Source organism: Mobula birostris, chromosome 24, assembly GCF_030028105.1.
Source record: "Mobula birostris isolate sMobBir1 chromosome 24, sMobBir1.hap1, whole genome shotgun sequence".
In the NCBI taxonomy this organism is placed as follows: Eukaryota; Metazoa; Chordata; class Chondrichthyes; order Myliobatiformes; family Myliobatidae; genus Mobula; species Mobula birostris.
Window position 1 is genome coordinate 28787553 of NC_092393.1, and position 27538 is coordinate 28815090.

Below are 27538 nucleotides of genomic sequence, written 5' to 3' on the forward strand. Positions count from 1 at the left end.
GACTGCGCGATCAACCTCCTCCCGGGCAACAATTCTCCTCAAAGCTGTCTGTTCTCCCTCCTTCCTCCTGAAACCCAAACCATGAATGAATGCATTGCCAATGTACCACAGCTCAGCTTCTTTCTTGCATCCCAGTCCCTAGCCAGTACAGGGCTTTTCTTTGTCAGAAAGACCGATGTGGGTCTTCGTCCCAGCACTAACTATGGTGGACTCAACAAAATTTCCATGAAGAAATGCTACCCTCTGCCCTGAACGGATAGCACATTTGAAACATTCTGAGCTGCCCTGATCTTCACCAAGCTGTATCTATGGCATGTGTACAAACTGTTCCACATCCAAACAACACATACAAAATGCTGGAGGAACTCAGCAAGCCAGACAGCACCTATGAAAAAGAGGGAACAGTTAATGTTTTGGGCCGAGACCCTTCATCAGGACTCTATCTGCAAAAAGCAGGATTTCCCAGTAGCCAACCATTTAAATTCAAATCCCCATTCCCATTCCAACATGTCAGTCAATGGCCTCCTCTACTACCGCGATGAGGCCACTCTCAGGATGGAGGAGCAACACCTCATTCTATTGTGGTAGCCTCCACACAATGGCATGATCATTGATTTCTCCAACTTCTGGTAATACTTCCCCTCCCCTTCCCTCTTCATCAATTCTCCACTCTGGCTCATACCTCTTCTCTTCTCCTCACCTGACTATCGCCACCCTCTGTTTCCCCTTCTCCTTCCCTTTTTCCCATGGTCCACTCTCCTCTCCAATCAGACTCTTCCTTCTCCAGCCCCTTACTTTTTCCACCTATCACGTTCCAGCTTCTTCCTTCAACACCCTCCCCTCCCCCCACCCACCTGGCTTCACCTATCACCTTTTAGCTCGTATTCTTTCCCTTCCTTCAACATTCTTATTCTGACTTCTCCCCTCTTCCTTTCCAGTCCTAATGAGGGGTCTCGGCCTGAAATATTGACTGTTTATTCATTTCCATAGATATTGTCTGACCTGCTGAGTTCCTCCAGTGTTTTGTGTGTGTTGTGTTGGATTTCCAGCATCTGCAGAACCTCTTGTGGCCATTAGATGCTCATCAGTGTGCAGAGCTCAGGTCATAACACGTGGTGGTAGGAAAATGGGGTATCATAATGTCAGCCTCTACATCAGCCTCAGATAGAGGCCAACACTATGATACCCCATTTACTTGTGCTATTCAAGACTCTCTTGTGCAATCAGCAGAGGTTCAGTCACTAACTTGTTATAACAGCAGGTACAGAGGAAACACATCCTGCAACTGTAACCGATGATTTCACTCATTTCTGGTCACCTGACTTTAGGAAAGATACGAAGGTCCCAAAGGGTGTGTATAGACGATTTCCTAGAACAATTCCAGGGATACCGGATTCTAGCTGTAAGGGTTGATTTTCCTTGGAGCAAAGGAGTTTGAGCAGAGATTTGAAAGATCTGGGCATGATCATGACTAGTTTAGATAGGGCAGAGGAGGTAAATTGTTTCCAATTGCATGCAATTCAACGACAAGAGAAAACAATATAAAACTTTGGGAAAATGTGTAAGAGGATTGTGAGGAAAAGCTTTTTTGTGTTGCAGAGTGCTTATGAGCTTTATTCAATAGTTGTTAAGTGAGGTGAAGACATCACCAAGCAAATTGCATAGGTCAATAAGAAAGAGTAAATTAGAGTGCTGTTTCATAAAAAAAAACGTTGAGATCAGGACAAGCAAGATTGTTCAATTAGGAGCCTGCAAAGAAATAATGAATGTCGCCTCTGTCATAGTAATTCTATTCTGTCAAGATGAGCTCACAGGGATCCAGTGAGACAGTTCTTCATTGATTGGCATCATAACTAGCATTGAGAAAGATGGTCATAGTTGATGATCTTTTGTTCATAGTTCATCTTCTTTTGTCCCAGGACTTTGCTACAGGAGTTAATCGAGTCATTGTCCTTTTGCCTAATCACTTTTATAGGCTTCATCAATGAGCACTGCAAGTTCAAAAGTGGGCTGAACCAACTTCAGATGCATATACAACATCTTAAATAGTGAACTGTTTTATCTCAATAACGATTACTGCATTTTGTATTATGACAACGATGTACTGGAATAATTTTCCAGGTTTCTTTGACAGCAACCTCCAAGCCTCTCTCTTCTGGAAGAGCAGGTACATGAGGAAGTTTGCTCCAGCTCATATACCAACGTTTCGTGGAAATATATTTTTGTTCCCACAGCACTGCCAGGCTAAAATCCTAGAAAACTATACGTCAGGATGAACACCCAGGTCACAGGATTGCAGCAACTGAAGAATGGTGTTAACTATCACCTTCTCAGAGGCATTTAGGATCGGGCATTATGTACTGAACTTCTTGGTAAAATTCAACTCTCAAGACTGGCAAACAAAATCTAAAAATATTGTTCAATGGTGACCTCTGGTGGACTTTTAAAATAAAGTTATTTTAATGTTAAAATTCAAAGTATAGTAGTGGTTAGGTATTAATACACTTTGAAGATAATAAAGTTAGGTATATATGAATTATTACAACGTTGGCTTTGGTGAAAATTAATGGAGTAGATGTGTAAATTTTGGGGATTATAGAAGCCAGCTTCCCATTTATGGATTCTTGTCTATACTTCTCGCTGTCTCAGTAAAGTAGCTAACATAATCAAAGACCCCACCCACCCAGACTTTTTCTCACCTCCCCTCTTCTATTGGGCAGAAAACTCACAAATCTGAAAGCACATACCACCAGGCTCCTGGACAGCTTCTATCCTGCTATTATAAGACTACTGTACGATCCCCTAATGTGACAAGATGGACTCTTTATCTCACAATCTGCTTTGTTATGGCCCTAAATCATTGCTTGCCTGCATACTCTTCTCTGTAACCATATCAATTTATTCTGCAATCCCTTGTACTGCCTCAATGATTAGTTTTCCCTGTACTTCAGTACATGTAACAATAATAAATTAATTTACCAATTAACTTATTGTAAAAACAATATGTTTCAACAGTAGGGAGAAAGTAATGGTGGAACTAAATAGTTCATAATTGCAGGTCCTTCCAATTTCAGGTGACTAAGATGTAGTAAATTATACAATGTGGAGTAAATAATGAGGTTAGGGTTAGTGCACTGGGAAGCAGAGGCCAGCTACACCTTGTTGTCTTGGTGTGCAATCTGTAGTGCAATAAATTCTTTTGGTTCACCAGTACACACTGAACTGTAATAGGGTCCCATAGTCTTCCTGGTCTCTACAAACTACATGATATCTCTAACATGAGAAGGTCTGCAGATGCTGGAAATCCAAAGCAACGCACACTAAATGCTGGAGGAGCTCAGCAAGTAGGCACCATCAACGGAAAAGAGTAAACAGTTGATGTTTCAGGCTGAGATTCTTCTTCAGGTCTAAGGAGGAAGGGAGGGGGGTGGAAGATGATAGAATAAAAATGGTGGAGAGAGGGGAAAAAGGCTAGCTCATCTGGTGTCATCCAAAGTATATTTTTGTTTATTCTATAAGAACAATTCATCCCAGAATAAGCTCTCAACTAATGCACAGGTTCGTCGCTGAATCTCGGCCAGTGAGCCAAGAGATACCAGATTATCAGAAGTATATAAAATTGGCACTTATCAGATATTATTTTGAACAAATACAAATATAACGAGAACTATTATTGGTCGCTGGAAATAAATCTGAATTTGGTAGATGTTTACAAAAGAAGGGAAAAAAACATCACTGCTGTTTTACCGGTGGCAACGGCCTATTTAAATTATTATCAGAAGATGGCAGCATTTGTTTTTTTTTCTTTCTTTAAGGGTATTAATTCACTAAGAATTACTTATGTCCAAAATAACAGTAAATTAAGAGTAAAAGTCTACTTTACAGTATTTTTGGAAAGGGCCAAATGGCTAGGAGATGGTGCGGGATGAAGGGGCAACTTGTTATCCTGATATAATTTATGTGCTGGTTTGTTTGTCAAACAAAGTGAAGTTTGGTAGGATTCAAGTTTTATCTTCCAAGTCATGATCTGTAGTTAACTATAATTTCATGATCATATTTTAGAATTCCTTATTTGTTAGAGAATTGTAAAATATTGCACACTACATAATTAATGGAATAAATAGGATTTATTCCATTAATTATGGAATAATTAATTCCATTAATTATTTCCAAAAATAAAGGAATTAGGTCACTCTTTTCATTGTGTGACCTAATTCCTTTAGGCAAAATGCTAGATATATCTTAAACTTTTCCTAAATTTGTAAAGGAGATAATGGTTTGTGACTTGCTTTCCAGGATTGATGGTATGCTATGAATACTGAGTTCACTCAAGCCTTTTCCACTTTGTCAGAGGAACAATTCACTTGGAAATGAGACTATATTTGTGCATTGTATTTCTCTGTCTTAATTATTAGATAAACTGAACTGGCCCTGGTTCTGAACTGGCTCTTGGTTATGAAAAGAATATTAAAGGATCAGCAAATTCTGAACAAATTAGACACAGGCACACATGTATCACGATATGCGCTGGCAACATCAGAACCCAAGTGCAGAAGAAACACAGACTCCAATGTAGAGATGACAACCAGAGTTATTTATAAGCTTTCCAAAAAAACATTGGTGCCTTGGCCAAGCAACACCACGAGACGCAACATTCACAAAACTAGCACCACAATTAGCACTAATCGGGCATTTGCTTAAATAATACAAGTAACATGGAATATTCAGGCCTATCAAAATAAACTTAACATGTTTAAATAGAAAGCACCAGGAGACTGCATTACAAAGAGTGAGTTCAAAAAAACACAAGGAAATCTAAATGATTAATACCTTTTATTAAACAACAATTAACCAGTTCTGGTGCTCTTAAAAACCTCACACAGGCCTGAAGAATTTGTTACATATATGACATACATGGGCTTGATGTTTGGACTGAGTGGCAGAAACCACAGCATTTCTGCAACCATAAACTCAGGCTTTTAGAAAGCTATCTCTCCAATCTTGTGGTATTGCTTTAGAGACTGGATAGTTTTCAATGAGGAATCTTGACCAAAATAATTGGAAGGATCGTGTAAATATTTTAAGGTTTTAATTCCATATTATGTTTTCACTGTCTGTAAGGATTTATGTCTGTTGTTAATTGACATAATTATGAATTTTTAAAGCATTTCAATACTTTAAAAGACAGGGCATGAATGTGGCAGACTAGATATAGCATGATATGTGCCTTTTTCCCACAACGTAGCTGCTGTATATTTAATATTTCAGGAATACTTGAGTAATATTGTACATTTGTAAATATATTGATTAAACATTCACTGTTGTTTACATAATTCATTGAAGGTTGTATGTAAATTATGTGAATGGCATACCTCATTACGCTACCATGTCATATGTGCATGCCTCACTAAAGTAAAAATGATGTGTATATGTTCCACTGGGCTCCCCTGTTTTTCTTTCAATGTTTTGGAGTTATATAACAGTGACAACTACTAAGTTTTAAAATGAACCCAAGATAACTACCTACCTGTTGAAATGCAGCAAGACGGTAGAATTAAAAAAAAGACGTGGCACGTTATTTCTTCGAGTTAACAAAAAAAGGCAGCAAATGGACAAAATTCTGGGTTCATAAACACTGTGATAATAATCTTAAATAAAAAAAAGCAGAAATGGCTGGCTACTTCAGAAAGATAGACGTTCTATTGCACAAAAGATAACTGAATGATGTATACTGAACAGACTGAATTGTATTTTAAATCAAATTGCTGAGTGCAATAGCTGGAAAAGCATAAATTTTGCTTAGAAGCTTAACTTCTCCAACCACACCAGCCAAAATCAGTTTTACTGTTATTGTGAACATAATGTGGGAAGATTTGGAACCAAAACAATTGTTGATGGCAAATCACTTTAGGTTTCATAAGTGGAACCAAAAGGCAGGCAAGCTCATTTCAGCTAACGTGGCTGAATTGAAGAAATTGTCTGGGCATTGCCAGTGATTAATGATGCACTGAGAGTTAATTTAGTTTGGAGGAATCATACAAGAAAATATTCAAAAACAGCTCCTAACTGAAGCACAATCCACATTGAAAACAGCAGTTGAAATTGCTGTATCAATGGAAATGGCAGAGAGAAAGCAACACACACACACACACACACACACAAACAATTGAGTTGCAGTCAGGAATGAAAGTGAGTGTAGACAAAACTGTAACATTGAAATAGAAACCTGACTGGCCAAACAAATTGTGTTACCATTGTGGTAGAGGCTCATATGCACCAGATCTATGTAGGTTTAAAGGTAAAACTTGCAGAAAGTGCAACAAAGTAGACATATATAAAGAGCATGTCAGGCAGACAAAACGAAATGGACAGCAGAAGAAAGAGTAAAAAATAAATAGTCAAGTTGCAGGTTCAAAAAGAGCTGTTGATGAAAAATATGATAATGATGAGAGTGACACAGGACAGAGTAGCCTTGAGATTTAGAATGTGAAAACTAACAAGAGACAAGCAATATGCCTTAAACCAGAAGTGAGCGACGAGGTAATTAAAATGGATTGGATACTGGCACATTTGTTTCAGTCGTTCCACGTAATGACACACACAAAATGCTGGAAGAGCTCAGCAGGCCAGGCAGCAGCTATGGAAAAGAGTACAGTCAATATTTCGGGTCACAACTCTTCGGCATGACCTGCTGAGTTCCTCCAGCATTTTGTGTGTGTTCCTTAAATTTCCAGCATCTGCAGATTTTCTCTTGTTTGTAATTCCATATAGTGATTTTGAATGGCTTTTCAAATATACTGAATTGAAGCCTGCAGGTATCCAACTAAGAACTTACATTGGAGAAAAGTTAACTGCTGTCGGAATGACATTCATAAGAGCTGTGACTGGCTGAGACAACAACTTGATTGGATATCCATTCACTATTTACATTTCACTCCCCCTGCAATAGAGTACTGTAATCTGAAAGTGAATTAAGAAAGGTACTGGATGTTGCCACAGCAATGTGCAAGGTTGGAAATGGAATACTCAGAGATGTCAAAGGTAAAATAGTGCTAAATGAAAATGCCACACCAAAATGTTACAATGCCCAGCTGGTTCATTATACCAAAAACTGGCCAGTGAGCTAGATGGCATGGAGGCCAAAGGAATTCTTTCCAAGGTTGAGTGGAGCCCATAGGCAATGCCCGTGGTGTCATGGTCCGGTCCGTGAAGTCCGCATTCCAGTTCACGGTCCGGTCCATTGATCCTCATTCCAGGTTTTCCAGTTTTCCCTTGTCCTGTGTGTGCCTTAATTGAGGCACATGATTTTCATCTTGGGCTGGCTACATAAACAGCTTCTGGGTTCAGCTTCAGTTGCAGGACTGTTCCTTTCCCTTCCCCTTCCTTCTGTTGCCCTCGCCTGCTACCTTTCGCCTGAAGCCTTGCCTGCAACCTGTGTCTGGAGCCTTGCCTGCAACCTTGTCAAGTTCTACCACCATAGTGAGACCAGAGCCTTGCTGTGGCAAGATAAGGAACTGTCTATCATTGAGTTGGAACCGTCTTTGTGTCAATGCCTGTGCTAGGTAGGTCCGGCTGTTTGCTGCTACCTAGTGTTGGGAACCGTCTCTGTGTCGACGCCTTCGTTAGGTAGGTCCGGCCGTTTGCCGCTACCTAGTGTTGAAAACCGTCTCGTCGTGTTCAGCATTCTGTGTAGAGACCTGGCCCCATGTCCTGTTCCCAAGGAGGGGTCCTGGCTCTGTTTTCCTGTCTGTCAACTCCAAGGTTCCGTGTTCCTGTGCTCTAGAACAAGACTCTGTGTTCCTGTCCTCTCCAAGACCAAGGATCTGCGTTCTGTGTTCCTGTCCCAAGTCCAAGGTTCTGAGGTTCCTGTCATCCCAATTCCAAGGCTCGGTTGTTCCTGAGTACTAAGTCAAGGCTTTGTGTTCTCGTCCTGTCCATGTGCTTCATCCTGTGCTGGAGTTCCCTCGACCTGTACTGGAATTCCCTTGTTTTGCCCAGGAGTTCCTCGTTCTGTCCTGTAGCCTCGCCTAGTCCTGTCTCCCAAGACCATGTCATGTCTATGCCTAGTTCCGGAGTTCAAGCCCGAGTCAAGACCCAGGTTCTGGGTCATTGTCCAGTCTCTGGCTCGGAGTCCGAACCCAAGCCTCATCATGTCCTGGCCTCGAAGAACCCAAGCCTCGCCACATCCTGACCTCAAAGGACCCAAGCCTCGCCACATCCTGACCTCAAAGGACCCAAGCCTCGACACGTCCAGGCCTCGAAGAACCCAAGCCTCGACACGTCCTGGCCTCGAAGAACCCACGCCTCGCCACGTCCTGGCCTCGAAGAACCCAAGCCTCGCCACGTCCTGGCCTCGAAGAACCCACGCCTCGCCACGTCCTGGCCTCGAAGAACCCACGCCTCGCCACGTCCTGGCCTCGAAGAACCCACGCCTCGCCACGTCCTGGCCTCGAAGAACCCACGCCTCGCCACGTCCTGGCCTCGAAGAACCCACGCCTCGCCACGTCCTGGCCTCGAAGAACCCACGCCTCGCCACGTCCTGGCCTCGAAGAACCCACGCCTCGCCACGTCCTGGCCTCGAAGAACCCACGCCTCGCCATGTCCTCGCCTCGACAAACACAAGCCTCATCATATCCTTGCTTTGAAGTACCCAAGCCATGTCCAGTCCTGTAGCCAAGTCACGTCCTTGCCTACTTCCAGGGTCCGAGCTAGAGACAAGATCCAGGTTCTGGGTCCTCGTCCAGTCTCTGGCTCAGAGTCCGAACCCAAGCCTCGTCATGTCCTGGCCTCGAAGAACCGAAGCATCGCCATGTACTCACCTCGAAGAACCCAAGCCTTGCCATGTCCTTGCCTCGAAGAACCCAAGCCTCATCATGTCGTTGCCTTGAAGTACCCAAGCCATGAAGAACCCAAGCCATGTCCAGTCCTGTAGCCAAGTCATGTCCTCGCCTAGTTCTGGGGTCCGAGCCAGAGTCAAGACCCAGGTTCTGGGTTCTTGTCCAGTCTCCGGCTCAGAGTCCAAGCCCAGGCTCCTAGTTCCCAGTTCCTTGTCCTGGTCCCGCTTGCCTAGCCAATGTCCTAGCTCAAGTCTGTGTTCTTGTCCCAGCTCTCTAATCAACCTGTTCCTAGTACCTCAGTGTCTGTGTCTTGCATTTGGGTCCTCTCATCGCACCTCCCCCCCCCCCTTATGACAGGTGGTCCCAGTAGCCGAGAAGGATGGGTCTGTCAGGATATGTGGTGATTTTAAAGTCACCATCAACCCAGCACTGAAAGTACATTCATATCCTCTTCCCAGGATAGAGGATATCATTGCAAGCCTTTTTGAAGGAAAACACTTCAGCAAAGTGGACATCTTAGGCCGACCTAAAAATGGAGATGGAATAAGGTTCCAAAGGGTTTCTCACCAAAAACATATCTCTGAGTTTTCCATTTGAGAAAGAGCTTTATCATTATAATAGGCTGATTTATGGAGTAGGATCTACACCTGCACACTGGCAGAAAGCTATAGGCCAGGTGGTGCAAGGCTGCCCAGACATTCAGTGTTACCTGGCTGACATCATTGTTACCAGTAAGGATGACAAGGGACATCTCCAAAATATCAAGACAATGTTAAAAAGATTAAAAGATTATAGACTCAGAGCATGAAAAAATTGTTTAAACCAAGCATCACTTACTCTCAACACACCATTGACACACAAGGATTACACAAATGGGCTGAGAAAATTCAAGTAGAGATGGATGGCCCAAGGCCAAAGGAGATGTCACAGATGTGGTCCTTTTTAGGATTTATCAATTGCTATAACTCGTTTCTGCCAAATCTGGCTACTGTGCTCCACCTTGTGAACTCATTACTACAAATTGGGAAGAAATGGCAATGGACGAAGCAGCGTGAGGATGTTTTCCAAAAGGCAAAGGAAATGTGATGTCAGACACTGTACTCACACGTTATGATCTGCCTCATTCAGTGAAGCTTGTCTGTGATGCCACACCTTATGGTCTAGGTGCAGTCATGTCACATGTTATGAGCGATGGAAGTGAATGCCCCATAGCCATTGCATCACGTTCCATTACCTTTGCACAGAAAAATTATGCACAGATTGACAGAGAGACCTGTAGTTTGGTTTGGGGTGTAAAATGTTTCAACCAGTGCCTGTATGGGAGAGAGTTTACCCTCATTGCTGATCATCAGCTACTGGTGTTCATTTTCAGTCCACAGGAAGATGTTCCACCAACAGCAGCAGATGCAGAGATGATCCTTGTTTCTTGGAGGACACAATTACAGGATTGAATTTAAGAGGATGTCTATTCATGGAATTGTGGATACATTTTCCCATTTATGCGTGGTCAAAGAAAAACCTGAAAAATTTACCAAAGTGTACATTCTTCTTGATGTATTCTCTCTAATGAAAATTGAAAGTCCCCCTCTAGCACAGAGATGATATGGAGGGAAGTCAGAAAAGACATTACATTGTCTCAGATCTACATGGCCACCCAAAATGTGCAGCAGAAACTCCAGTTCCTCCATTTTTACCAGCTCCGACTTGACCCTTATGTGGGACTGAGAGTTGTTGTACCATCCAGTTGATGTGTTGAGCAGCTTCTTCTCAAGGACAGGTGTTCCAAAGCATTTAGTCAGTGACAATGGATCCCAGTTTTTTTGTGGATCAGTTTCAGACATTCCTAAAAATGAATGGAATAAGACATATTGCATATTCACCAGCTACAAATGGCTTGGTAGAAATGCTTGTGAAGAGTCTAAAGAATGCACTGTGAGCAGAACACTCTACACTAAGACTGAATTGGAAGCTCACCAACTTCCTCCTTACATATCACAATGCAGCACACTCCACAAACAACAACTCACCAGCTATGCTGTTCCTGGGTCGTCCCCCCTGTGCTTACGATTGGATCTGCTCAAACCCAATCTCAGAAGGATTATGCAGGTCAACCAGCGGAGACAAATTGAGGGATCCTCAAACAAGAAGGTTTGATGTTTCACCCCTAGACAAGCAATTCTGGTGAGAAACTACAGAGGTGATCAAAATTAGATACTTGGAAAGTTTAAGGACAAAATTGGACCACTCTCCTACAGAGTGGAGATTGCTTTTGATGACGTCTCTAGCAGGCGCATCGATCAGTTGTGGAGAGCAGAATCAATTGTTAGAGAAGAAAGGTGTCCAGATCTGTCAAAATGGTTTTCTGCAGTCCCTGAGCCAACTCCTACAACCACCATGGAAGAGACCCCAGAACCTGAGGTTGTTTCGCCACCACAAGACTGTTCTGTGGATGTATTTCAGTAATACTGTAAATATGAGGAGTGATTGATAAGTTCATGGCCTAAGGTAGAAGGAGATGAGTTATTAACTTCAAACTTTCTGCATAATCACTCAAAGAGTTGAACTGCGTGTACTTATAACGAGAGGCGTATAACTCATCTCCTTCTACACTAGGCCACGAACTTATCAATCACCCCTGCTGTGGACACTTTCTGGAGATCCAAGATCCATATGCTCCACAACCGTTGGACTAAGTGTGTAAATGTAGGAGGGGACTATATTGAAAAATAAATGTGCTAGCTTTTCTTAAATTGACTCCTTCTACCTTAGGCCATGAACTTATCAATCACCCCTCGTATATTCTTTGATTGAGCATTCTTTGTTGTTTACATAATTTATTACAGGTTATATGTAAAAGTACATGAATGGCACTCGTCATTACATCACCAAGACATATGCATGCTCTTCACTAAAGTAAAAATGAAACATACATGTTCTTCTGGTATCCTGTTTTTTTTTCAATTAGTTTTATGTTTTGGAGTTATAAAACATAACATTACCATTACCTTTGAATGTCAGAGCTTGGAGGTGCAAGGTTTGGGTTTTGAATCAAATGGTTATTTTACATATCTGCATTGATTCATTCAGTTCACTATCAGTTTTCTGGATCTGCATGAGGTTATACAACAAAGAGCATTTTCCCAAATTGTGGATTGAGTTTGATCTGACAGTGAGATCTTGCTTGATGGTGGATCATCATTAGAAGGAAATCTTAAACTCCCTCTGTTTGTGTTATTTTCCATTTTCTTGACACTGTTGGAACGTTCCTCCTTTTATTTCCTTATGCCTTAAGAGATGCGTATGTTTCAAACTAATGTGGGGATATAATGGTATTCATATAACTGCTTTTATAATGCATTTTCTCCCTTTATCCATTTTATATAATGCTTTATCCTAAATTTCAGTTCATCTGATTTTTATTCCTTCCAACATTCAGTTTTTACCTTTTTGTTCTCTCGTTTCCAAAGTCCCCGTTGGATTATATACGTGCAGCACAACAAAGTGAATTTGACAAGACTTAAATATCAGGGATGTGCATTGATGTATAGAGGTGGCAAAGAATTTCCTGTCCAATTTTGATCTGCAAAAATATGAACTACTATAATACCATAGCAGTAGGATCTTGCAAAAAGGAAATCATTTGTTCTTTATCCTTCAATTTTTTTTGTCAAGCAGATTCATTTATTTATCACATGCACATCAAAACGTACAGTGATGTGTGCTTTTCAGTGATGTACACGATGTTCGTGTGAACAGCCGACACAACCTAAGGGAGTGCTGAGGGCAGCCGGCAAGTGACAGACACCACACGTTCTCTGGCCTGGCTTCTTCTTTTGTGACAGGCTTGTAATTTCAGGAGAACAATGTCACAATAAAGCTTGGCTGAACATGATTAAGTTTGAGTTCTGCTTTTTCTCTGTCGAAGAAACATTGACTACAGTGGATGAAAATCTAAATATCTGGAAATCTGAAGGAAAAATAGAAATTACTGGAAACATTCAGGTTAGCTACCTATCACCTTTCACCTTTCACCTTTGACCTGAAGCATTAAATTTTTCTTTTTCTGCAGGTTCTGCCTGAACTGTAGAATGTTTTCAGCATGTTCTGTTTTTGTTACAGACTGCGGGAAGTTTATCTGATTGTCATTAACCTATGTTACAAAACCACAATTGCAGTGAAACCGGTCTTTAATTTTCCCACTAAGCAGTATGATTAGTAAAGAACAGGGGATCTCAGTATTCATAAATAAGAGACAAGGAGTAAATTATGTTGAGCCTAGAGAAAACACTGCTTAGGCAAAACCATGAGTATGGTTCTGAACTCTGGACACCAAGGAGTAAAAGATTTATTGAAATCGTTCCAAAGCTGGGGGTTTTTGAGTTAAACTAAGAAAAGTGGGGTTAATATTTCTGAAGCAAGGAAAGTTGGGAAAATACCTAATAAATGCATGAATTACCATTCTGGTTTAGATAGGATAAATGTTCCAGGGGTTGTGTTGAGGGTGATGATGATTGCTAGGGGTGGAGTCTACACAGTATCGCAGATTTAAAATTTGCACAGAAATACAAGGGTGACTTCTGATGTGTTTACGATTTTGAAGTCATTGCCTGTGAGGGTGGAATTAGACGGGCACAGGAGAGGGTTAATTTCTCTATAAGGATGAGGTAGTTTATTAGGATCGACAGGATTGTTGCTTGAAAATGGGATTGTCTCATAGGGTAAAGTCCCTCCTTCAGTTCCACAGCAATTCTACAGTATATTCTATCTGATAATTTTGTAAGTGGAACAAGGGAAGATCTATTAGGATATTCACCACAGTTATTCACAAATGTTGATGGAACTTATCATGCTAGAGAATAGATACCAGAGAACGGTGTTTACACTTCAAAAGTACTTCATTGGCAGTAAAGGTCTGAAGGTGTGCCCTTTTCTCACTGTTACCATCAGGTAGGAGGTACAGAAGCCTGAAGGCACACACTCAGTGATTCAGAAACAGTTTCTTCCCCTCTGCCATCCGATTCCTAAATGGACTTTGAACCCTTGGACACTACCTCACTTTTTAAGATATATAGTATTTCTGATTTTTGCACAATTTTTAATCTATTCAGTACACGTATACTGCAATTTGTTTGTTTGTTTATTTATTTATTATTATTATTCTATTTTGTGTTTTTTTCTTCTATATTACGTATTGCATTGAACTGCTGCTAAGTTAACAAATTTCACCTCACATGTTGGTGATAATAAACCTTATTCTGATTCTAAAGTATTATTTTTCTTTAAAATACATCGAATTTATTTTAAGTTACTCTTCTTACTTACTTATTTAAGCCCATCCACTATACTAGGGCATAGGCTGCCGGCTGCAGGTCACCAGAGTGCTCTTGTCTTGGGCCAGCCTCTCAAGTTATCCCCAGGTATAGCCCATTTTTTTGGTTGGGAGAAGTTCCTTCCTCTCCAAGGGATAAGGTCTTTGGAGCTTCTGTGGCATTTCTGTAGCTCTGGTTTTGTTATGGGATGAGGTTGTTTGCCTCAAGCCAAACCCTCATCCTTTTGTAGCTGGGCTTGGGACTGTTCATGGCGGAGTGAGGTTATTTTACATGACATCAATATCTCTGTTATTTTCAGTAAGGATATGCTGGTAAAACCAGCTTCTTGAATCACTACAATCCTTGGGGTGAAAGTATTTTACAATATAATTGGATAGTGAGTTCAAGGATATAGATCAGAGATGATCAAAGAACAGCAACACATTTCCAAGTCAGGAACCTGCAGTGGTGGAACCTCCAAGTGCCTGAAATTCTTATCCATCATTGTGGTACAGCCAGGGTGTTTGGGGAGTGCTGACCGAGTATTTCATGTTTAATTGCATTTTCTCAATGCTGCACACTGTAACAACATGAGAAATGGATAATAAAACTTGTATATTCAAATTAAACCAATGAAGTCGTTTAATTAATGGAGGCATAAGTGGATAAACCTAAAGTATAGTTCCAATTATATTGAATTTTTACATTTCCTTCTGCATTTTAATTTATAAGTTAACTAAATTCTATGAGCAGTCAGGCATTTTTGTCCATAATTAATTGACCTAAAAGTGGGATACTTTTTTTTATCCCCTGAGGAATCAATTCCAGACAAAATACTTAACTGCTTGAGGTATGAATAAAAAACTAAACACACATTCAGATCATAAGTTGCAAACCCCATAAGTGTGAGTCATCGTGCTTTAAGTTGTTTGACTTGTTTAACATCCCACGCACTGTGCAAAATGCCACAGCACCAATTTTACTGCATATTTAAAATATAAAATGCAGTTGCAAAGGTTAATTGATTGCAGGTGTCAGATAAAGCTCAGATTGTAACATATACAGAAGAATATTAATTTGTAGAATGGTTAAATCTCTCAGCACATTTGAATGTGCGGATTATGTATATTCTCCACATAAGTAATGGATGAAGTAAGATAATGATGACATTGATAACACAAACTCAGGCAAGATAAAATATTAATAATGTACTCTATATATCAGTATGGAGTTTAGAAATGCACACTGCACTAAAATATAGCTTGAAGCTATGGTGGGAAAACAAGGAGATAAAATGACTGCCTTATTTAAATATTTTCCATTTATTCTCTTTGCACTTTTCAGAATCCTGTATTTCCTCTGGCAGTTAGCTTTTGATCATTGAACATTGAGCATTCGCTGTTAGGAACAAAGTAAGTGAAGTGTGGATGGAGTGGGAATAGAACTCTTAAAGAGTTTTTGATTAGCATTAAGAGAATTCTGATAAAGTATCAGTAAGAGTAGATAAGATACGGTATGAAAATTGATTGGTAGAATAGATTGGCTATGCTTAGGGTAGATTAGCTACTTTGCTTGAATGAATTTCATCCTGAGTTGCTAAGGGTAGTTGGGGGTAGATGGGCTTGGTGTAAGAGACAGAGGAGGTGCAAGAGGATTTAGAAACGGTGAATCCATATTCTGAATTTTGAGCCCTACCCTGTCGCTTACTAAGTCGTATTTTTCTTATCTTGTTTAATTGACTCCCTGTCTATTTAGGTTTCTATTGACACTGAGTTTCAAAGTCTGCCTTTTTAGGTAGTTCCAATCCCTCCTTTGTACAATCACATTATTTGTAGCTATCTGATTCCTTACCTCTAACTTTCCCCTGATGGTCCTGTCTTATCATGATATATTCTAGCCTAACCTTTGTGCTTGGTTTTACTGTTTCCTACAAGTTCTGTTATTATACCTAATTAGTTCCCACAACTGACAAAATTAAAAATGAAGTACATTCTATTGGACTTAAATGGCATCCTAAACTAAGTGTCCCATTGCTCCAACCTACTGTATGCTTTCAGCATTTCCTGTTTGTATTTTACATGCTTTTGATGTTGCATTGCATTTCATGGAACCCCCCTAATATAGACAGTACACATTTGCTCAGTAAATTATTTTAAATCTGAGATTGTTTGACTATGCTAACCAAGGATATTAATAAGGGTTGTTTCAAAACTCTCACACCAGAATCAAGCTCCAACCAATATTATTCCCTAGGCCTTACTTACATAAAAATGACCTTTCAATATCTATTGCATATGCCAGCTGAAATTTTAGATTATGACAATGGAATGCAGTGTATACTGATAAGTTAGAACAGCCTGTGTCACAAGGAGGTTCTAATATAACTGTATTTCAAAGCATTCTTTGCAAGGTTGCATTGTAGCGTTGTGCAGTCTTTTCTGCAAATGATAGGCCTTACATTCTATTTTGCTGGCCTGATATATATTTATATGTAATTAATATATACTTAAGTTCACATATTTATATATGTTCACATTTTGTGAAAAAGAAAACATAATGAAACTAACTACTTTGTGATTATTTATGCACATAGAAACAACATTTATTGTTTATCAGCATAGTTGATACCAAGATTTGAAGAACAAATTTAGATTCTAACATGAGAGGCATACTTTTCAACTATAATAATTTAAAATACGGATTTGGATGTTAAGAGAATTGATGAAAGAGTTAGCCACAAAGTGGCATTCCAATATGAGGTCAGGCCTTTTGATTAGATCTGCATGTACACTGTGGCCACTTTTTTAGGTGCACCTGGACATCTGCTAGTAATGAAAATATCTAATCAGCCAATCATGTGGCAGCAATTTAATACATAAAAGCATGCAGTGTTGGTCAAGGGGTTCAATTGTTGTTCAGACCAAACATCAGTATGGTGAAGAAATGTGATCTAAGTGATTTTGCCACTCGGGGTAGTTTGTGTATCTCAGAAACTGCTGATCTCCTGGAATTTTCACACACAACAGTCTCTAGAGTTCACAGAGAATGGTGCCAGAAACAAAAAAAAACATCCAGTGAGCAGCAGTTCTGTGTGTGAAAACGCCTTGTTAACGAGAGAGGTCAGAGGAAAATGGCCAGACTGGTTCAAGCTGACAAAAAGGCAACAATAACTCAAATTAGCCACACATTACAGCAGCGGTATACAGAAAAGCATCTCTGAGTGGACAACATGTGTACCTTGAGGTGAATGGGCTACAGCTGCAGAAGACAATATTGGGTTCCACTTCTGTACCTAATAGTCACTGGGTGTACGTACCTATAAATGGATTACAGTGTGTTTAGCCTTCAAATTTATGCTTCTTCGCCAATGTTTAAATAGTATTTTATAAAAACTTACAATTGAGGTGCTTGAAAGTTTATTTAGTTTAGCCCTTAAAATAGCACAATGCATTTTCACGTAAATCTAACCAATTATTCAGCTCAGTTATCATGCTGGGCTTTGTGGTAGGAATTATGTATAAGTTGTACATTTTCCTTGAGCTATTATTAGTTGCATGTGAATTAAACATCCCTTGGATAATTTCGAAAACCATCGAAAAATCATATCCACTACTTTTATCCTTTCGTTAGTTAACAGAATTCCTCCTGAAGACTATCGGCCCACTGTACAAATCAATTGCTTAACAGCTTTCATGTTGGATGGTCTGTTATTTTAAAAGGGCTGAAGTGATTCTCCTGCCATTGTAGGTTTTGATATAGTACCTATCATTCAGCTTAGAAATCTATAAATTAATAATATATCTATCACTTGCTTAGCAGGTTGTGGAGTACAAAGAGAATAATACAGAGATTTAGATGCAGAGATCATACAATGCCAACATCCATTGGCCTTCATAAAAAAAAACAATGTATAGCATTGTCTCTTCGATTCCAACTGATAATGTTGATGATTATAGTCTGCTGGATTAAAAAAAAGCTTGGAACCTTTTGGGACCTTTTGGTGAGCTGCAACCGTAATGATCTATTAGGCACTTGGTGAAGGACAATAAAAAGAAGCGAGCTGTAAGCGGAACAGTCATTGTGTGAGTGGACAATGTTAGAGTGCTCAAGCATTGGCTCAACAGGCTTCATCAAGAATTGGCTTAAGCGAGAACAGGGGATAGGTTTCTAATAAGTTTGTTTTTCCTCTTTCTTTGTCTATTGGTACATTACCAGTGCAGTGAGAATGGGTCAAGAGTTAGTGGTTTGTTCTTTGTGTGAGTTGTGGGGACTCTGGGAGACCTCCAGTATCCTTGATAACAATATCTGAGTAAAGTGCTTTGAACAGCAGCTCCTTAGGGACCATGTTAAGGAAATAAAGCTGCAGCTCAATGACCTTTGACTCATATGGGAGGATTAGGAGGTGATAGGTAGGATCTACAGAGAGGTAGTCACCCCTAGGTTGTAGGAGGCAGATACCAGGGTGACAGCCAGCAGAGGGAAAGGGAAGAGGCAGTCAGTGTGGAGTACCTCTGTGGCTATTCCCCTCAATATTAAGTATACTGCCTTGGGTGGGTGGGTGGGGGGATCGAACTCCCAGGGGAAGCTGCAATGACCAGGTCTCTGCAGTGAGCCTGATTCTGTGGCTCAGAAGGGAACAGGAGCGTAGAGGAATGCAATAGCCATAGGGGATTCCATAGTTAGAAGAATGGACAAGAATTCCTGTGATGTGAAAGGGAGACCCAGATGGTATGTTGCCTCCCAGGTGCCAGGCTCAGGGATGTCTCAGGTAAGGTCCACAGCATTCTTTGGTGGGGGTGGTTAGCAGCCAGAAGCCATGGTACTATTGTTAGCAACAACATAGTTAGGAAAAGGGAGGAGAGAGAACATAGGGAATTAGGTAGAAAGATGAAAAGTAGGGCATTCAGAGCAGTAATCCAGACATCCATAGAGTAATCCATGCACCACTGAGGGTAAGAATAGGATTATTCGGCAGATGAATGGGTGGCTGAGGAATTGGTGCAGGGGGCAGGGTTTCAAATTTCTGGTCATTGGGATGCCTTCTAGGGAAGGTATGATCTGTACAAAAAGGGTGGCTTACACCTGAATCCTAGGGGAACCACTATCATTTTGGGCAGGTTTGGTAGAGCTATTGGGGAGGATTTAAACTAGTTTAGCAGGGGAATTGGAACCGGAGTGATAGGAATGAGGATCGGGCTGTTGGTATACAAGTAGATGCAGTGTGTAGTGAGACTGTGAGGAAGGACAGGCAGATGATAGGGTAAAATCGCAGTCAATGGGATGTGCTGAAGTGTAACATGGGGGCAAAATCAAAAAGGTTGATGAAAATAGGCTTGAAGGTGTTATATTTGAATGCATGCAGTATATGGAATAAGGTAGATGATCTCGTAGCACAATTAGAGATTGGCATGATGTTGTGGGCATCACTGAGTTGTGGCTGAAAGAAGATCAGAGTTGAGAGCATAACATCCAAAGATGCATCTTTTCTCAAAAGGACAGTCAGGTAGGCAGAAGGGATGGGTTTTCTCTGTTGGTAAAAAATGAAATCAAATCCTTAGAAAAAGGTGACATAGGATCAGAAGATGTACGATCATTGTGGGAAAAATTAAGAAACTGCAAGGGTAAAAAGACCCTGTTGGGAGTTATATACAAGCCTGCAAACAGTAGCCAGGATATAGGATACAAATTACAAGATGAGATAGAAAAGGGTAATATTACAATAGTCAAGGGGATTTCAATATGCAGGCTGATTGGGAAAGTTAGGTTGGTGCTGCATCCCAAGAGAAGGAATTCGTGAAAGCCTACGAGATGGCTTTTTAAAGCAGCTTGTTGTTATGCCCACTGGGGGAAAGGTGATTCTGGACTGAGTATTGTATAATGAAGCAGTTTTGCTGAGTTCCTCCAGCGTGTTCTGAGTATTACTAAGGAGAAAGTGCTCGGGAAGCTGAAAGGCCTGAAGGTAGATAAGTCACCTGAACCAGATGGACTACACTCCCAGGGTTCTGAAAGAGGCAGCTAAAGAGATTGTGGAGGCATTAGTAATGATCTTTCAAGAATCACTAGATTCTGGAATGGTTCCAGAGGACTGGAAAATAGCAAAGATCTCTCCACTCTTTAAAAAGGAAGGGAGGTAGAAGAAAGTAACTTATAGGCCAGTTAGTCTGACATCAATGATTGGGAAGATGTTGTAGTCTATTATTAACTATGAAGATTTGGGGTAGTTGGAGGCACATAAAAAACAGGCCTAAGTCAGCATAGTTTCCTTAAGGGTAAATATCGTTATGACAAATCTATTTGAATTCTTTGAGGAAATAACAAGCAGAATAGACAAAGGAGAGTCAGTGGATGTTGTTTACTTGGATTTGTGGAAGGCCTTTGACAAGGTACCACACTCATGGCTGTTGAACAAGATAATAGCCATTGGTATTACTGGAAAGATATGAGCATAGGCTGTCTGGCAGGTGGAAAAGGGTAGGAATAATGGGAGACTTTTCTCGTTGATTGCTGATAGTGGTGTTCCTCATTGGTCGTTGTTGGGGACTGTTCCCTTTGACATTATACATCAATGATCTGGGTGATAGGGAATTAATGGCTTTGTAGCCAAGTTGGCAGATGATGCAAAGATAGGTGGAGGTGCAGGTAATGTTGAGTGTGGCGTGGCCAAGTGGTTAAGGCATTGGACTAGTGACCTGAAGGTCATGAGTTCGAGCCCCAGCTGAGGGAATGTGTTGTGTCCTTGAGCAAGGCCCTTAATCACACATTGCTCTGCGACGACACTGGTGCCAAGCTGTATGGGTCCTAATGCCCGTCCCTTGGACGACATTGGTGTCGTGGAGAGGGGAGACTTGCAGCATGGGCAACTACTGGTCTTCCATACAACCTTGCCCAGGCCTGCGCCCTGGACAGTGAAGACTTTCCAGGCACAGATCCATGGTCTCACAAGACTAATGGATGCCTTTACTAAGGTAACATTGAAGAAGCAGAGAGTCTGCAGAAGGACTTAGACGGCATGGGAGAATGGAAAAGAAGTGGCAGATGGAATGTAGTGTAGGGAGGTGTTTGTTCATGCACTTTGCTAGAAGGAATAAAGGTGTAGACTGCTTTCTAAGTGGAGATAAAATTCAAAAAAATCTGAGATGCAAAGGGACTTGAGAGTCCTTGTGCTCAATTTCATAAAGCTTAACTTGCAGGTAAGAAAGGCAAATGCAACTTTAGCATTCATTTTGCGAGGACTAGAATATAAAAGCAAAGGCATAATGCTGAGGCTTTATATGTCATTGGTCAGATCACACTTGGAGTGTTGTATGCAGTTGGGACCCCTTAGCTAAGAAAACATGTGCTGACATTGGGGGGGGGGATGCGGGGGAACCATCGGAGGTTCGGGAGTATGATTCTGGGAATGAAAGGATTAACATATGAGGAGCTTTTGATAGCTCTGGCTATCAAAAGCTTACTTACTGGAGTTTAGAAGAATGAGTGGAGATCTCATTGAAACATATCGAATATTTGAATGGCTTAGGTAGAATGAGTGTGGAGAGAATGTTTCTTCCCATGTGGATGTCTAGGGCCAGAGGGCACAGCCTCAGAATAGAGGGACGTCTATTAAAAACAGAGATGTGGAGGAATTTCCTTAGCCAGAACATAGTGAATCTGTGGAATTCATTGCCACAGACAGTTGCGGAGGCCAAGTCACTTGGTATACTTAAAGTGGAGGCTTATTAGTTCGTGATTAGACTGGTCATCTAAGGTTATAGGGAGAAGCCAGGAGAATGGGATTGAGAGATATAATAAATCTTCCATCATGGAATGGCCCAAACTCAATGGGCCCAATAGCCTAATTCTGCCCCTGTATTTTAATGTACATACACAAAGTATTGGCTTCCTGGCTATTTGGTTAATATTGTTATAATTGTTTAGTAGGTTTGGAATTAAGGCTATTCTAAATAAGGCATGCAATATGGTATGAAGTAACTATATGAGAAAAGTGAAATGATATCTGGAAAAAAATCTAACCTTGTTCAATAGCAGAAGAAAAAGGAGCATTTAAATGTGCATCATGCTTGATTAACGTTCATCTGTGTATACCTGTATTGATGAAATTTTGTGAGTTTAATTACTGACTGGCTCCAAAGTAGGATTAAAATCCTTCACCTTTCATGGACCTTTTTCCAAATTCCACACCAAAATAAATCACTTGAAATGAATGACAAGCGTAAGTACATGGTAACCTGCTCTCTTATCAATATTTCTACATTAACTTCCTTCTCTAGACACTCCAACGACATTGGAACATTTCAATCGGGCAATTCTGCTGTTCAAAATGGAGCAGCCCTTTCAGTCAAATAGTGAATGACGCAGAATGTCAGTGAGTCACCAGATCCCCTGGGAAGAGATGTTTTCACAGCTTTTATTCATTCTCACTATACCTGCGTCATGCTTTGCTATAAAGCATTAGACGATTACACCAGATTGATCAAGCCTGAAAAATGTTCACTAGAATGCTTATTAGTTTAGTGTTTATGTATTCTGTGGTTTTCAGTTGAACCTTAGCTGTTGTCAACAGAAGCTGCAGTGGGGAATGAATGCAAATCTTGCTTGGAGTTAAAATCATTTAAACATTATCAGATTTTTTTTTTCTATATGCCAGCCTTTTTTTCCGGTCAGCATCATCTTGAATCTAAATCAAAAAGGAATATTGAATACTCAGAGAACTGTGAAACATACAGATAACCATAATTCCTTTCAAGCATTTAATAATCTATTCAAATAACTGGGACATCTTAAGATGTGTGGGTAACAACACAGTGAAAACCCTTTAAGCTTCCAGTTACAATTTAATGGGAATATGAATACTTATTGAATGTTTGGCAGTCTAGAGTCAGAAGCAAAATCGCAACATGATTGATGTTTGTCCAGTAATCCAATATCTTTCCCAGTTGTAGATGCCAAAGTAGGCTCCACAGATGAGGGCAAGAAATTAAAAAGAGTCACAGACTTAATTTAGTGTATGTCAGATGAAGTTCATTGGTGGGAAATATAAGCTCATACAATTTGGGTTTCAGAAAGACAAGTAAGACATCCTTTTGGTTAGAAATTAAACCAAAGACACAATAACTCATACTCTCTGTGAAGCCAACTGTCTTGGAGAAAATTAACCATTGAGGAATGGAGGGAGAAACTTAAAAAAACACACAATTTTAAAATGCAGTTCTATTTCACAAGATATACAAAACCAACTTTTATGCTAGTATTGCTTAGCACCCGATGTTTCAGACATGTTTTTGATTTCAGAACATCAGAAACAGTTGTCTATTTGGACATCTCTAGGTTTCAAATAATTTCATTCCAGTGATATCTAAGTTCTTCAGAGAATGTGTCTTCTGTGCCTAGTGAAAGGCATGTGGGATTGCATGTAATTCTCATTTTAGTTTGTTGCAAACTTGCCCCAGAACCGGTGTCATATATGAAGTAATGATAGGGGGTGGAAGTAAGTAGACTAAGACTTAAAAGAGAGAGGATGTACCAATAACTGATGAGCCGCATTTTGCATCACCAAGTAATAAATTGCCCAAAGAGCGAAACAAACCCTACAGCTGCTGAAAGTCTGAAATAAAGGCTGAAAATGCTGCAAGTACTTAGTCACTGGAGGACAAAAGAAATAGAACTAACAATTCGAGGTCAACAACTTCACAAAAGGACAATTTTTATTCCTAAAAGTAGGTCTCACGATCTTTATTGGAAGTATCATTATGGATAAAAATAGCAACCTAAATTTCCCAACAACTCTGTATAAGTTAAAGAGAATAAGACTTAAAAGGGACCCGAGGGGGAACATTTTTATGCAGGGGATGGAGGGTATGTAAATTCAGTTGCCAGAGAAATCTGCAGAGAGAGTATAATTACAGAGTGTAAAGGGCATTCAGACAGGTATATAGATATGAATGGTCTAGCTCAGGTGGATGACATGACTGTCATGGATGATTTGGATGACCTGCCTCAATAACTATTGTCCAATGGCATTTACGTCCAAAGTCTGCCTGAGAAGTGACTTGGATTCTCTCCAGTTTGCCTACCAGCCAACAGGTTCACAGCAGATGCTATTTCTTTGGCCCTTCACTCAACCCCGGAACATCTGGACAGCAAAAGTGCATACACCAAGAAGCTCTTTAACAATTATAGCTCGGTGTTCAATACTGTCATCCTCTCAAAACGAATCAATAAATTTCAAGACCTTGACCTCAATACCTGCTTGTGTAATTGGATCCTTGATTTCTTCACTTGCAAACCCCAGTCGGTTCGGATTGGCAACAACATCTCCTCCACAATTTCCATCAGCACAGGAGCAACCCAACGCTGTGTGCCTAGTCCGCTTCTTTTCTCATGACTGGGAGGCTAAGCAGAACTCCAATACCATATTTAAGTTTAACAATCTTCTATAAATATGTGCTGGATCATAGCCCAGTATAGAAACACCAATGCCCCTGAATGTTCAACGTTAAAATAGGCATCATTTTGGATCAGCACACACAAAATTCAAGAGGATCTCAGCAGGTCAGGCAGCATTTATGGAGGAAAATCAACAAGCGATGTTTCGGACATTAAATCTTCACTAGGACTGGAAAAGAAAGGGGGCAAAAGCCAGAATTAAGGAGGAGGGAGGGGGAAACAGCAGGAGCTGGCAGGTGATAGGGTGAGAATGGAAATATTATGGAAAGTTGGGTGGTGATAAGTTGCATTTATAAAATATGTTTAAAATATGAGCATCATTTTGGCTTAGACCATAAATTGACCATATATAACTAAAAGTGATTGATTCAAATTCAGGGATATTAAGCAGCATGAATATAACATTGGTGAAATAATTGGGTTTTCACGGTATTCATGATGCTGGGCGAAATAGAGAGAACAGAAGGAGCACATTTCCAGAAGATGAAATCCAGCTGGCTGAACTACACTCTGCCGTAGAGGACACAATATTCCAATCTCTTAAGAAACATTTTTGATAGGACCATAGATGCAAAAGCATTAAAACTGTGACAGGCTACTTACTTGATGAGATGGAAGGGCTAGGATGCTAAACCTTTAGAAACCTAATAGATTTTTTATGTATCAGAATCAGAATCAGAATCAGAATCAGGTTTATTGTCACTGAAATAAGTCATGAAATTTGTTGTTTTGCAGCAGCATTACAGCGCAGGCATAACAAATTACCACAAGTTGTAATAAAAATAAATAAACAGTGGAAAAGAGGAATGGTGAGGCAGTGTTCATGGGTTCATGGAGTGATCAGAAATCTGATGGAGAGGGGGAAATCTGTTTCTAAAATTTTAGTGTGGGTCCCTCTGCTCCTGTACCCTTCCCTAATGGTAGTAACGAGAAGAGGGTATGTCCCGGATGGTGAGCATCTTTGATGTTAGATGGCACCACCTTTGGACGAAGTCGTCGATGATAGGGAAGCTTATGCCAATGACGGAACTGGCAGAGTCTGTAACACTCAGAAGCCTCTGGAGTCCTCCAGCCTCCCAGATAACTGCATCTGCACCAGGTGCTCCAACCTGCAGCTCCTCAGAGGACATGCTAAGGAAATGAAGCTCGATGACCTTCAGCTCATACGGGGAACTGAGGAGGCGATAGGTAGGAGCTACAGGGAGGTACTCACCCCTACGTTGCAGAAGGCAGGCGCCTGAGTGACTGTCAGGAGAGGGAAAGGAAATGAGCAGCCAGTGTAGACTACCCCTGTGGCTGCCCCCTCAATAATAAATATATTGCTTTGGATACTGTCGAGGGGGCGCAACCTACCGGGGGGACTGCAGTGACCAGCCTCTGGCACGGATTCTGGCACTGTGGCTCAGAGGGGGAGGAATAAGGAGAGGACTGCAATAATGATAAGGGGCTTCATAGGTTGAGCAGACACGAGATTCTGTGCACGTGAGAGAGACATCGGATGGTATATTGCCTCCCAGGTACCAGGGTCAGGGATGTCTCAGATCAGGTCCTCAGCATTCTAAAGAGGGAGGGAGAGCAGCCAGAAGTCTTAGTACATATTGGTACTAATGATATAGGTAGGAAAAGGAATGATGTTCTGAAGAAAGCGTTGGGAGTTAGATAGAAAGCCGAAAAGCAGGACCTCTAGGGAAGTAATCTCTGGATTGCAGTCTGTGCCATGCACCCGTAAGGCTAAGAATAGGATGATCTGGCAGATGAGTAACTGGTACAGGGGGTAGGACTTCAGATTTCTGAATAATTGGGATCTCTTCTCATGAAGGTATGACCTGTACAAAAGGGATGGGTTACACCTGATCCAACATTCTTGTGGGCACGTTTGCTAGAATTGTTCACAAGATCACAAGACAAAGGAGCAGAAGTAGCCATTTGGCCCATCGAGTCTGCTCCGCAGCTCCCCCATGAGCTAAACTATTCACCCATCTAGTTCCAATTTCCAGCTTTATCCCCATATCCCCTGATACCCTGACTAATTAGATACCTGTCAATCTCCTCCTTAAATACCCTCAATGATCAGGCCTCCACAGCTGTATGTGGCAACGAATTCTGCAAATCCTGACCCTCTGGCTAAAAAAATTTCTCCTCATCTCTGTTTTAACTGGGTACCCTCTAATTCTAAGACTATGGCCTCTTGTCCTGGACTCACCCACCAAGGGAAACAACCTTTCCACATCTACTCTGTCCAACCCTTTCAACATTCGAAATGTTTCTATGAGATCCCCTCTCATTCTCCTATACTCTAATGAATACAATCCAAGAGCTGACAAACGCTCCTCATATGTTAGCCCCTGCATTCCAGGAATCATCCTCGTAAATCTTCTCTGAACTCTCTCCAGCATCAGTACATTCTTTCTAAGATAGGGGGCCCAAAACTACACACAGTATTCCAAATGAGGTCTCACTAATGCCCCACAGAGCCTCATCAACACCTCCTTACTCTTATACACTATTTCTCTTGAAATGAATGCCAACATAGCATTCGCTTTCCTTACCGCCGATTCAACTTGGTGGTTAACCTTTAAGGTATCCTGCACAAGGACCCCCAAGTCCCTTTGCACTTCTGATTTTTGAATTTTCTCCCCATCTAAATAATAATCTGCCCGATTATTTCTTCTTCTGAAATGTACAACCGTACATTTGTCAACGTTGTACCTCATTTGCCATTTCTTTGCCCACTCTCCTAAACTGACTATGTCTCTCTGCAACCTTTCCATTTCTTCAACATTTCCTGCTCCTCCACCTATCTTGGTGTCATCCGCAAACTTAGCCACAAAACCATTTAATCCATAATCCAAATCATCGATATACATCATAAAAAGAAGCGGCCCCAACACCGACCCCTGCGGAACACCACTAGTAACCGGCAACCAATCAGAATAGGATCCCTTT